This window comes from Gorilla gorilla, chromosome 7 (genome assembly GCF_029281585.2).
Source record: "Gorilla gorilla gorilla isolate KB3781 chromosome 7, NHGRI_mGorGor1-v2.1_pri, whole genome shotgun sequence".
In the NCBI taxonomy this organism is placed as follows: Eukaryota; Metazoa; Chordata; class Mammalia; order Primates; family Hominidae; genus Gorilla; species Gorilla gorilla.
Window position 1 is genome coordinate 142585590 of NC_073231.2, and position 14827 is coordinate 142600416.

At 33.7% G+C, this 14827-nt stretch overlaps 1 long non-coding RNA gene across 2 annotated transcripts in view; it reads left to right on the forward strand.

The window, feature by feature from the left end:
• The window catches only part of LOC129524409 (uncharacterized), a 257743-nt gene that overhangs the window by 238337 nt on the left and 4579 nt on the right, over nucleotides 1-14827 (forward strand). For both annotated transcript variants that reach the window (XR_008668160.2, XR_008668159.2), the window contains exon 2: nucleotides 7305-7628. This is a non-coding gene — a long non-coding RNA (uncharacterized lncRNA). The remainder of the gene's footprint in view (nucleotides 1-7304; nucleotides 7629-14827) is intronic.

A 14827-nucleotide genomic window follows, 5' to 3' on the forward strand; every position in this document is an offset into this window, starting at 1 on the left:
GTGAGTCAAGATTTCAGGCAGAGTTTAATTGGGTCCTCTGGCTCAGGCTCTATTACAAAGCTGTAGTCATCTCAACAGTAAGTTGGAAAAGATGAACTTCCCAGCTCACTCACTTGGTTGTTGGCAGGATCTGTTCCTCCTGAGCTTTGGACTGAGGTCCTCAGTTCCTCACTGGCCATTGGCCAGAGATCACCCATGGTTCTGCATATGTGAGCCTCTCCAACATGGTAGCTTTCTTCATCAAAACATGCCAGCCAGGTAGACAGTATAGGGATGTAGAGATGTTACGGAATTACGTATCCTAATTACGGAAGGCACACTCTATGACTTTTATCAGAATCTATTAGTTGGAAGCCAGTCACTAAGTCTAGCTTATATTCAAGCAAAGGTGATTGCTAAAAGGCAAGAATTTCAGGAAGCAGGAATCATTGAGAATCATCTCTGAAACCTGCCTATCACAAAAATATATAATAAAACTAATTCAAACAATTGAATTATTCAGTAAAGTATCATGACATAAAATTAGACATAAGTAAACCAGTAACATTGGTAGACAAAACGATAGTTAGAAAATGTGATGGTAAAAATGATCCTTTCCTTTAAAATAACAAAAAAGAATATAAAATGGTCACAAGGAAATGTAACAAGAAATGTTAAGAACTTATATAAGAAAAACTTTAAAATACTTCCAAAATATACACTCGAGCTATCCTTTATCATTGAATAAAATTATTGAATATAACAATGATTTCAATTCTTTCAGAGTTAGCTAACACATTTAATATAATCCTATTAAATTAAAATATAATAATTTAAATTTGCTGACCTGATACCTTGTACCCTAATAATTTTCTGGCGGAACAAAAATTGGCATAGTCTTTATGGAGCAAAATTTGGCAATATTTAGCAGGACTGTGTATACATTTACCTTCCAACTCATCAACTCCAGGAAATTATCCTGAAGCTACACAAACAAAGCTACATGTGCATAAGCTTATTCATTGCAGTCTCATTTAAAATTATATCTATATATTTGTGACAGTCTAAATGCCCATAGAAGAATAGGCCAATATTCTATGACAGATGAGGATAATGGAATACTATTCAGTTGTGAAATGAATGAAGATAATCTCTGTGAATTGAGACGGAGTTTCTTCCAGTATGTAGGGAGGGAAAAAAGTGAAAAGGAATATTTATACTTCATTTTGAATGAGAAAAAAAGGGGAACTAAGAAGACATACATGTATAAATTGATTTGCTCCTGTGTAAAAGGAACACAATCAGGATAAATTTAAAAAGGAGAGAAATTTTGAACAACATCTGATGAGAACTGAAACATATATATTGACTTTTTTTTCCAAAGAGGTGTGAGTTAGCAATTGTGAAACTATTTTCATTATTTTCTATAAGTGAACAAAGTGAGCAAATAAGTGACAATGTCTTAGATATTGGAACCAAATTTCTCACATTTGGAGAAAAGAGTTACAAATATGAAAAAATTGAATGATTAGTGATGCTGTTAGAGGCATCAGTATAAACCCATGGCTTTTAATGTCAATCAATGTCTATTATTATCAAGATAATCAAGATAGATAAGATTAAATAGACAGGAAACACACCCTATCTAAACTTTTGTATGACTGGGATTTGTGAAGATAAGATGTCACCTTAGTGATTAGCTTACATTACAGGATAAAAGGAAGGGAATTTTGAAAAAGTAATGAAGGCCCCTAAACAGTTGACTTGACTTACTGTAAAGGGAGAGTATCTTGGGTGTGGCTGATCTAGTCAAGTGAGCCCTTAAAAGAGGGTCTGGACTTTCCCCTAATGTCTCTGAAGCCATGCTGTGAGTGGGCCTCTAAGAAAGCCACAGAACAAGGAACTGTATGGGTTTAGTAGTTGAGAATAGCCCCAGACTGACAACCAGCAACAAATTAGGTACCTACGTCCTACAGCTACAAATACCTGAATTCTGCCAAAAACTACAAGGGGTCGTTGAGAAAGGACCTAAAATACGCAATTCATGAGTGGGATCATGATCATCCTGGATCATCATCATCAATAAAAAAAAGTTCTTTCTTTTTCTGTTCCCTTGCTACACAGGACAAATGCATTGGAAGTACTTTGTAAATCATAATCTACTTTAAACAGTCAATATTTCATTATTAATCCATGTTTCTGGGACTAACTTCTTTATGCTTTAATATTATTATGGTCATCATTAAAGATTATTTGCTGCCACCTGGTTTTAAAGTTGAGGGAGGGGGAAGGCAGGGAAAGAGAGTGGAAAAATATAACATCTAAAGTCTTTTTTTTCCCATAGACTAGATCCTATTTTCATTTTATCTCCACTGTCTTCTACATAGTTTATGTCTTATGTCAACATACACAGTATTGTCTAATATCTCCCCTCTTAAAATGTAAGTCAAATAAAACAGGGACTAAGGAGCAATATGACTAAAATGAACATGTTCATCATTTCTAGAGGGGGACCGTAGAAAATAATACTGCCTTCTTCAAGACACGCCTTTATCTCCTCAGGCTCCTATTCATGTGAGAATGTCCCTCCTGAGTCCCGCAGAGAAGACTGTATATTATGTGTGTCTTTATATCCCAGCATGTAGAAGCATCTGATAGGTAGTGTACACACAGTTAGGTGAATGAACGGGCAATATATACATGGCCACCTTGCTCTGGAGGATAGGACAGGGAACAAAGGGAGATGTTACTGAAGGCAGGGCCGTACTAAAGGTATAAGCAGTTAAAATTAGCTGCTACATTTTCAAGATTAAAAAAGAAATCACTACCTATTTTCTGACAGTGTTATTCCATATTGGCAAATAATCATCTGGAAAAATATATATATATATGTGTGTATACACATATGTGTGTATGTATTTGTTATATATAGACAAATATATACATTAAAAATTATATATACATTACAAAATATATATATATACACACATTACAAATATATACAAATATATATACACATTACAAAATATATATAAATATATATATACACACACAGACATGCAAACATACATACATACACACACAAACACATATATAACATTTATATAATTACCTATGAGAGAGCTATTCTGAAAACTCCACATACTGAGAACATTATAATCACAGAGTCCGTTCTAGAGGAGTTGGGTAAGCCGACATCAGGGTCATATGGAGAGGTATTGTGGCCAAGTACTATGGCAGGTATACACCCCACCCATGCATCTGAAACCTGACCTGTCTTTCTAGAGGAGGCTCTATCACAGACTGAATAAGACTACGAACTCCAGAGTCAGACTGCCCTGGATCAAAGACTAATTTTGGCACTGAATTTCGATGTAACTTGGGAAAGTAATTTGCCCTCCATATTTCAGCTTGCATAGCTCTATAATGGAGATTTTAGTATATAATACTAAAGATCATTATGAAAGTTATGAAAATCAAATAACAATACTACCTAACGTTTATTGAATGCATACTAAATTCTAGGTGTGTTCATTCTTTTTTGCACATATTATCTTGTTTGGTCCTCACAACAACACTTACAGGCAAGTATTGTTATTATCCTTCCAAAAATAGACACGGAAGGGCTCTTCCAAGCCCCAATAGTGGGCAAGTGGCACAGATGGGATGAAGACCCCAGCAGCCAGACTACAGCATTCATTACCTCAACTGCTTTTGAATTCTCTGTCTCTGGGTGCATAAAACTGTAATGCAGTCAGTACTGGTAAAGTCAGTGTCAATTATGAATACTTCTATCAATTTTTCCTGTACTATTCATGATTGGTTCACATCTAGAAAATGATAAGTTTAGATCATAAGGCTACTGCTGATAATCCTACTACTCTGTGCTAATAATAATGTCTAAGATGATTTTCTCATTCGGCACCAGGCACTATGCTACATATTTTACTTATAATATGTTGTTTCATTGAATAGTATCTAGAGAAGCAAAATATCTCATTTATATAATAACAATAAAAAGTAACAATAACTAAACCAGCAATAATAAGACATAGCTGATACAGTCATCTAGTGTTATTTGTGTATCAGCTCATTTAGTCCTCGCAAAGACCCAATAAATAGGCAGTTTTACTATCCATAGTTTACAAATAAAAAAATGGAGGTAAAGAAAGATTAAACGACTTATCCAGGATCACACATGTAGTAAATGGCAGACATAGGATTTGGACCTAGGTACTGCAGTTCAGAGTGCACCCTCTTAAGCATCTGTAATTGCCTTCTGTATGAAGAAGGTGAGCTCTGCGCAGATTAATCAACTTGCCTAAGGATGTACCAAGTCAAGGTTTTGTTGGATCAGTTACGGGATGTGTTTAAAACTAGCACCTGCTACTTAGGAAAGGAGTGAAGTGGCTTCATTAACAACCTCAGTGGGACACATTGTCCTCAGTTTAAAAATGCAGATAGGAGCAACACCCTTGTTGGTTCACTTTGTTGCCTATTCAGCAGAGACTCTGAGCACTGATGATGCTCCATACACCAGACTTGCTGCAGCAGATCCTGCAGTGAGCAAGAAAGATGCAGACCGTGTCCCATTCATCACACTGGTGTTTTAAAAATCATTGCAGGTTCAATGAAAGCCGAGAATGGCTACGCACTGGTGCTCTGGGAGACGTGACAGTTGACCTAGGATGACTGAGGGATCCAGGAAAAGCCAAAATAAATAAGGAATTTTTATAGGAGTATGTCAAAATGAGATCTTCCTATGCAGATTAAATAAAAACATAGATGTTAAAACACTTTGGAAAAACAAGTGAGACTTCTCTCTAAATGTAAAGAAGTGCAGTTATCAAGAACAGCATTTTTTGGCTGAATACAGTGAGGAGAAAATAAAATGCAAATATTGGAACATTCATCCTACTGCCACTTTTAAATTAGTTAAATAATTACTCTAGAAAATAATCTGTTTCAATGGGCTTATTTTATTATTGAAGTAATACGGTTGCTTAATGCAATTACTTCTACCAGGTCATATAACTCACTGTGATTTGTAATTCAATTGAATATTACATTGTACTTCTACAGGGGTATATTTGTAGGTCTCCATTTTCCCCTTTTCCCTGTCCTATATTTTACCTCCTAAGTTTTTCTTAATAGTTTTCTTGTTATTTGTTTTTTAGGCAAGGTAATAATATCAGATCTCTATCCATATATGCAGTTTATTTAAGGAGTCAAGGTTTTATATAGACAAAGTAAAAGCACTAGACCATCTCAATGTGAGGAAACAGGATCTGGATGGGGGAAAGGTAGATAGAGGGAAGGGCACTTCTTTGGAATGCTCCTCAGAAATTATGGACTCATTAGACGTGAGATGAACAAACAATTGCAAAGAAGTGAGAATCTAGAATGGTTCTCAGAATTTGAAATTGAATATCTCAGAGTCAAATTACATTTTTCTTTTAGCTTCCAATTATCTCCCTTTAATAAAGTTCTATGGCCCTTTATCTTCACCTATTTGTAGAACATATAACTTCACACATATGCACACATGACCACATGCCATGTACATGTAGCTTATTTTGACTTTTAGACTGTGCACTTTTAGACTGTACATCAGGGAAGAATATCTATTTTCTTTTCTTGCCCTGTTCTTCAAAACTCAGACCCAAGAGCGCTCCTTGAAGAAGAGACATGAAACTAATTTTAAACATTATTCACTGTGCTCAATTTCTTTCATCCAGTATTTCATTTAATTGTCACGACAATTCTAATAAATAATCTTGTTTTGCAAATGGATTAACTGAGAATAGCAATGGCTAGATACTCTCCTAAGGTCACATGGGTAATAGTGGTGTGTAGAGTAAGGACCTGAACTTAGAACTGTCTGAATTCAAATACCCTACTTGCTTCAGTCCTGCAGGATGTTATTTATTATTTCACAGAATAACACGTGTGTTTAAAAATATGTGAATGAATAAATGATTGTATGGTACCTATAATTGGAAATTATTTTATGCTATGTTTGTAATGTACTTTGGGTCACATTTCGTGATGTTTTTAATATACCATGACCCTTACCCATTTTTAGAAAGTACAACGGTATTGTATTTTCTATTTCAGTCAGTATCATTTTTTGTTATGTTACCTCATCTTTCATAATTTCTTTTTTTTTTTGAGATGGAGTTTTGCTCTCATCTTTCATAATTTCTCTCTTTTCTTTTCTTTTTTTTTTTTTTTTTTTGAGATGGAGTTTTGCTCTTGTTGTCCAGGCTGGAGTGCAGCGGCGCAACCACCTCCTCTCAGGTTCAAGTGATTCTCCTGCCACAGTCTCTCAAGTAGCTGGGATCACAGCATGTGCTGCCATACCCAGCTAATTTTTTATTTTCAGTAGAGATGGGGTTTCACCATGTTACCCAGGCTGGTCACAAACCCCTGACCTCACTTGATCCACCTGCCTCGGCCTTCCAAAGTGCTGGGATTACAGGCCCAAAATTTCTAAATAAATAAGCAAATGATCTTCTCCCACTTATTTCTCATCATTTTCTTAAAGGCTATATTGCCTACATGGTTAGACACCCAACAGGTGGAAAAAGTCACAATCAATGCTTTAGAAATCTCATATATAGTAACAAAAATAGTGTAACATAAGTCACAATCTACTGAAGTGTACAAATCTCATTACATGTTTCTATGTAATGATCAATAAGTTTATTGTTTTAGAACTGAAAGTCGGTCCTATAAGAAATATGCCTCATGCGTAAGTGAACAAAGGACTATTTATGGAGCTGAAGTAAATGAACACAAATTAGATCCATGCTGAATAGGTTGACCTTTAAATGACAAAGCAAGACCGCACAGTCACTAAAACACACAGGGACAAGAAAATTACCTGAAAAGGTTGCAAAACAACAATCAATCAAATGGCATATGCCAAGAAATACATAGAAACTCTTTGAAAAATAAAAAAAAGGGTAGTTCTCAAACTCTACCTAGCTTTCCAGAACGTTTTCCAGGTCATATTTGTTTATTTCATTCCAAAGCTAAAAACGTCAATGGTAAAGTAATTTTAAGGTCTGTGTTAGAGACTTACAGAGGTATTTGCAGGCTGTAAGTGTCTTGATGTAAGTAGGTGCTGGTAACCACAGAATTAACTCGAGTTAACTTGCATTTGAAGAGGTCATATAACTCACTGTGATTTCTAATTCAAATGAGTATTACATTGTACACTACAGGGGTATATTTGTAGGTTTTCTTTTTACCCCCTTCCTCTGTCCTATCTTCTACCTCCCAAGTCTTTCTTAATAGTATTCTTCTTATTTATTTTTTAGGCAAGGTAATAATATCAGATCTCTGTCTATATATATGTGGAGTTGATTGAAGGACTCAAAGCTTTATACAGACCAAGTAAAGGCATTGGACCCCTGGAAGACACACTCTGATGCCAGCAGAACAGGCTTGCACTCATATCCAGAGTCTGAAGACCACTTCCATGGACCACTGCTGGAAGAAGTGCCCCCAGAGTGGTCGAGCAACTGTGCACTCATGCTCCTAGCCAGAGTAATAGCTTCATAGCCCCACCCCCAGCCAGCCAGACTCCAAGTTGGCTGATCCACCATGTGCATGCATGTGCCTCTGAACTGAAAAACAGCCTGGTGAGTCTAACCCTGATATAATCATACCGTACCATCATAATCTTCTTTAGTCTAGACCACTGAGATACTTGCAAACCTCACTGGCATGGATTACAGCTGAGGAAACTACACAAATGCTACACTATTGTGTCCACTTAGAACCAAAACCAATGCACTCCACTGAATTGACACCCCAAGACATATCTATTTGAACGTATTTTCCTATTAAACTTATTTATAAAATTGAAAGTAGCAACTGTCCAAACAGATTCATAGAAATCAAAATATGAACACAACAAACATAAAAACATGACATCTCCAAAAATACACAATTGTTTTTTTAGTAGCAGATGCTAATCATAAGGAAATATACAAAATGATAGAAAAAGAATTCAAAATAATAATCTTAAGGCAACTCAAAGAGATACGAAATAATCCAAATAGACGAATCAACAATACCAGGAAAAATTTATTATTTGAATAAGAAATTTAATAAAGAGATATTATAAAAGATACATACAGAAATTCTGCAGCTGAATATTTTAATGAATAAATAAAAAACACAGTCAACAGCTTCAACAAGAGAAGAGACCAAGCAAAATAAATACTTTTGAACTCAAATACAGGTTTTTAAAAATAATATAAGCAGAGAATAAAATTAAAAAGAAAAGCAAAAAGAAAGGAAACAAGAAAGATAAAGAAAAGAGAAGAAAAGAAAGAAAGGAAAGAAAGAAAGAAAGAAAGAAAGAAAGAAAGAAAGAAAGAAAGAAAGAAAACAGGATTTATGGGATACCATTAAGTGAACAGATATTGACAGTATGGTCAACCAAGAAGGAGAATATAAGGAAAAAGGGAGGAAAATATATTTTATGAAATAGCTAAAAAACTTCCCAGGTCATCAGAGAAACGTGGATATCTACATTCAGGAAGCTCAAAGAGTCTCAAGTAGAACCAATCCAAACAGGTCTTCTTCAAGGCATCTTAGAGTCAAATTGTCAAAAGTCAAAGACAAAGAAGGAATTCTTAGGAAAAAAAAAAGCAAGAGAGAAGCATCAAGTTACATATAATGTAATCTCCATTAAATGAACAGTGGATTTCTCAGTTGAAATCTTGTAGCCAAGAGAAAATGGGATGATGTATTCAAAGTACTGAAAAAAATTTTTAAAAAACCTGCCAGCCAAAAATATTATACCCAGCTAAGCTATTCAGAAATGAAGGATCAATAAAATATTTCACAGACAAAAAAAAAAAAAAAAAAAAAAACTAAGAGAATTAATCACCACTAGACCAGCCTTAAGAGAAATATTTAAGAGACTCTTAGATCTGGAAGTGAAAAGACAATATCTACCATCATGAAAACATGTGAAATTATAAAATTTATTGGTATAGTCAATACAAATGGGAGAAATAAGAATCAAAACTATCACTACAGAAAACCAGCCAACTGCAAAACTAAACTATAAGAACAGAAATGAGGAACAATGAATATACAAAACAACCAGAAAATAATTAATAAAATGACATGAGTAGGTCTTCACCTATTTGTAGCATACTTCAATGTAAATTAATTAAATTCTCTATTTATGTCATTGACTGGCTGAATGGAAAAAAATAACAAGACCCAATTCTATGTTGCCCACAAGAAACTCACCTTGCTTGTAAAAATGCACATAGATTGAATATGAAAGGAAGAAAAAGATATTCATACAAGTAAAAATCCATAACTTAGGAGAAGTAACTATACTTATATTAAACAAAACAGACTTCGAGTCAAAATGTATAAAAAAAGAGTAACATTGTGTAATAATGAAGGGGTCAATTCAGCAAGAGACTATAACAATTGTAAATAAATATGTACATTACACAAGAACACCCAGATATATGAAGCAAATATTATTAGATGTAAAGAAAAAGATAGAACCCAATAAAATAATAATTGAATCAAATGGACCTAACAATCATTTGTAGAACGTTTTACCCAATAGCTGCAGAGTACACATTCATCAGCACATGGAACATCTCTAGGAATGACCATATATAAGGACACAAAAAACCGTCAAAACATTTGAAAAAATTGAACTCATATTAAGTATCTTATTTTGTATCATAGTGAAATAAAACTAGAAATCAATAACAAGATGAACATTCAAAATTATACAAATATGTGTGGCATGGTGTGGATCTGTGTCTCCATCCAAATCTCATGTCAAGTTGTAATTCCCAATATTGGAAGTGGGGCTTAGTGGGAAGTGACTGAATCAGGAGGACAGAGTCTTCATGAATGGTTTAGCACCATTCCCCTAGTATTGTTCTCATGATAGAGTTCTCATGAGATCTGTTTGTTTAAAAGTGTGTAGCACCTCCTGCCCTCACTCTGTTTCTCCAGCTTCAGCCATGTAAGATGTGCCTGCTTCCTCTTCACCTTCTTCCATGATTGCTGGTTTCCTGAGGCCTGCCCAGAAGCAGATGCCAGCCTCATGCTGCTTTTTGTACAGTGTGTGGAACCATAAGTCAATTAAACCACTTTTCTTTACAAATTACCATGTTTCAAGTATTTCTTTAGAGCAATGAGAGAATGAACTAATGCAGCATTGAAATTAAACAACATGCTCCTGAATGACCAATGGATGAAGGAAGAAATTAAAAAACAAATTTTAAAAAATCTTAAAACAAAAATAGAAATGCAGCATATCAAAACTTATGGGACACAGGCAAAGTAATAGTAAGAGATAAGTTTATGATGTTTCATGCCTATGTTAAAAAACTAGAAATATTTCTAATAACAAACTTAATGATGCATCACAAAGAACTATAAAAGCAAGAAAAGCCAAACCCAAAATGAGTAGAAAGACTAGAAATAAACTAAATTGAGACTAAAAAATACAAAAAGTGAACAAAACAAAAGTTGTTTTCTTTAAAAGATAAAAAATGACAAACCATTAACTAGATTAATAAAAAAAGAAGAAGACCCAAATAAATAAAATCGGAAATAATAAAGGCAACAGCACGGTGGATACCACACAAGTACAAAGGATCAATAGAGACTAGTATGAACAACTATATGCCAAATAATTCAAAAACCTAGAGTAAACACATAAAACCTACCAAGATGGGACCAAGAAAAAAATAGAATACCTGAACAAACAAATAACAAATAATTAGGTTAAATCAGTAATAAAAATCTTCCAATAAAAACAGTCCAGGGCCAAATGGCTTTACTACTAAATTCTACTGAACCCCTAAAGAAGAATGAATACCAATTATTCTCAAACTATTTCAAGACATTGAAGTAAAGGGAAATCTTCCAAACTCATTCTATGAGGCCAGCATAACCTTGATATCAAAACCAAAGACACAACAACAAAAAGAAAACTATAGGCCAACATCTCTGGTGAACAGAGTAAAAAATCCTCAAAAAAATACAAACAAACTGATTCCAACAATATATAAAAAAGATAACACATCATGATCAAGGTAGGTTTATCCCAAAAATTCAAGAATGGTTCAAAATATGCAAATCAATAAATATGTTATATGCAAAAAATTAAAATTTAACACCACTTTCTGATTAAAACTTGCAATAAATTTGGAATATAAGGAAAGTAACAACATAACAAAGGTCATATTTGATAAACCTAAAGCTAATATCATACAGAATGGGGAAAGCCTGAAAGGTTTCCTTCTAAGAACTGGAATGTGGCAAGGGTGCCAACTCCCAAAACTCCTATTCAATTGGTCCTAGAATTCCTAGCCAAAGAAATTAGGCAAGAGAAAGAAATAAAGGGCATCCAAATTGGAAAGGAGGAAGTCAAATTGTCACTAGCTGGAGTTGACATAATCTTATATATGACAAACCCTAAATACTGTACCAAAATCTTTAAAACTGATAAACAAATACAATAAATTTACAGCATACAAAATCAACATAAAAATCAGTAGTGGTTCTATACATGAACAGTAAATAGCTGAAAAGCAAATTAAAAAGAAATTCTGTTTATAATAGCTACAAAAATATAAATGCCTAGGAATAAGTGCAATAAAGTAGGTGAAAGGCATCTACAAGGAAAACAACAAAACGCTATGAAAAAGAAATTGAAAAGGACACAGACAAATTGAAAGACATCCCATGCTCATGGATCTGAAGAATTAATATAGTTAAAACAAAAATACCACTGAAAGAAATCTACAGGTTCAATGCAGTCCATTTCTAAAGACCAATGATATTCTTCATAGAAATAGGAAAAGAAAAACTTAGAACTTGTATGGAACCACAAAATCCTTGAATAACCAAAGCACTAATGAGCAAAAAGAACAAGCTCGAGGCATCACACTAACAGACTTTTAACTGTACTACAAAACTGTAGTAACGAAAACAGCATGGTACCAGTATAAAAACAGACACATAGACCAATGGAACCCAATACAGAACACAGAAATTAATCCACTTCTCTATATAGCTAGACTGATTTTTTACAAAGGTGCCAGAACTGTTTATTGCAAAAAAATGACACCCTCTTTCAATAAATGGTACCATTAAAACTGGATATTCATATACAGATAAACAAACTAGACCGTACCTCTCACCTTATATAAAAATCAACCCAAAGTGGATCAAAGACCTAAAGGTAAGACCCAACACTATCAAACTACTAGAAGAAAACATAGAGGAAATGTTTTAGGACATCAGTCTGAAAAAAGATTTTATGAATGAGACCTCAAAAGCACAGGCAATGAAAGCAAAATTATGCAAATGGTATTATATTCAACTAAAAAGCTTCTGCACGGCAAATGAAACAACAGAGTGAAGCAACAAACTACTGAATTGAGAGAACGTGTTTGCAAACTATTCATTTGGCAGGGGATTATTATCCAGAAGATATAAAGAATTCAAACATTTCAACAGCAAAATAAACAAACAATTTAAAAATGAACATATTTTCTGAACAGACATTTGTCAAAAGACATTTGTCCAACAAAAGATGAATGAATAAAAATAACATGGTATACATGCACAATGCAACACTATTTGGCCATAGAAAGAATGAAATCTTGTCATTCATGGCAACATGGATAGAACTGAAGGACATTTCATTAAGTGAAAGAAGCCAGGAGCAGACAGTTAAACAATGCATATTTTCAGTCATATGTGTAAGCTAAAAAGCAGTTTACCTAATACAAGAAAAATGTAGAAGAGGATAAGTTTGAGTTTGAGACGGAGGAAGAGGAGGTTAGGGAGAGACTTGTTAAATGATACAAAATTACAGCTAGATAGAAGGTCTATGTTCTAGTGTTCTATACCACTGTAGTATGATATAGTTAACAATATATCATACAGTTTCAGATAGCTAGAAGGAGAATATTAAATGTTTCCCACACAAATAAATGATACATGATTAAGATGAAGGAAATATGCTAATTACCCTGATGTGATTACTATTAACATTATATGCATGGCAACATCACTATATACTCCATAACAATGGACAATTATTATTTGTCAATTTTTTAAAAGATAAATAAAATTTATAAAAAAGAAGTTAGATTCTTAAATCAACTTTATAGAGCCTGAAGTTATGCAGAAGGTCATGAAAGGTAACATGAAGCTAACCTGAATACCAGTAATAACTAGGTCACCACCTAGAGAAAAACAAAAAGCTTTATACCTCATCCTCTGTGCAGAAGCATTCTGATAGAACATGTTATAAAACACTGAAAGAGACACTTGGAGGTTGGGGAGGTATTTGGGTAAAATCCAATGAGGCAAAACCATAGAGAACAATAAGATATTTGTTACAAATATATTGGAAAAGTATTAGGATCCAGGATGAATAAAGAATTTCTAAAATTCAAAAATAAAATGATAAGAAACCTGATTTTCAAAAAGAATTAATAAATTTAGTAGATCCCTTAACAAGAGAAAACAAGGGTGGCAATAAACATATGGAAAAGCAAGAGGCTCTATCTCATTAGAAAAGTTTCAACTGCAATGAGGCATAATTCGCCACCCACAGCTTGACAAGAATTTGTAAGTCCAAACGACTGTTAGGATATAGAGAAAAAAATACTTATATAGTGCTAATAGGAATGAAAATTGCTTCAAAAACTCTACAAAATATATTTGCATTATCTAGTCACGTTGCAGAAGCAAATCCTATGAACAGCATTTCAACTACTGAGACACTTAGGGACATTCTTGGCCCTATGTCCCAGAAAAAAAAAGTTCAAGCATGTTCACATAAAACAAATCGTTGAAAAAATTCCAAGTATCCAACACAAGTAGATGCTTAAATAAATTGTGGAATAGTCCTACAATGGAATGCTATATAAAAGAGAATTAATTAAACAACATACAACATCAACAACAGAATGTTGAGTGAAAATATTAACTTGCAGAATAAAACATATTTATGTTCCTTGTATATAGAATTCAAAAGCATCAACAAATATAAATTTTGCACATATTGGAAAATCATAAAAACACAGGAAATATAGAAATAAAACTAGCAGATGAGGCAAATAAACTTGAGGAAGGTCAGGCATGAGCCTCAGAGTTAAATATAATGTTCTATTTCTTAAATATTGAAGGTTGATACACTTAGACACTTTTGATCATTATGCATTATACATGTATAACACATTATTTTATATATAATACATATTTAATAAATCAACAAAGATAAATAATACAGAGAAAAAAACTATAGCTGTGCTCACTAAATGCTTGTTTCCGACTACACTCTTCTACTTGATGACTGAATAGTGATTAGTTGGTGACAAATAATAGAACAATTAATATTTAGGAAAAAATTCTGAAAGAGAGAAAGAAAAAAAATCAAGAGAGTGGGAGTGATATAGGGAGGGGTGATGAGGAAGGAAAGGAGAAAGAGAGTGATATAAAGAAGAAAAAATTTAAAGAGAGGAAGAAAATGAAAACTTGTCAGAGATGTATCATTAAATATCAAACATTGTGTTACAACTTTCTGCATGTTTTATTTAACCCTCATATGAAAACTGTAAGGAAGGTATATTCATTTATAATTTAAAGATGGGAAAAGTAACTTATATTAAATATCCAAATATTAGGGAGGGAGGAGAAAAGGGAGGGAGGGAAGAGAGGGAGCTGATACAGTTTGGCTGTGTGTCCCCACCCAAATCTCATCTGGAATTATAATGCCCATAATCCCCCCGTGTTGAGGGAGGAACCTGATGGGAGGTGATGA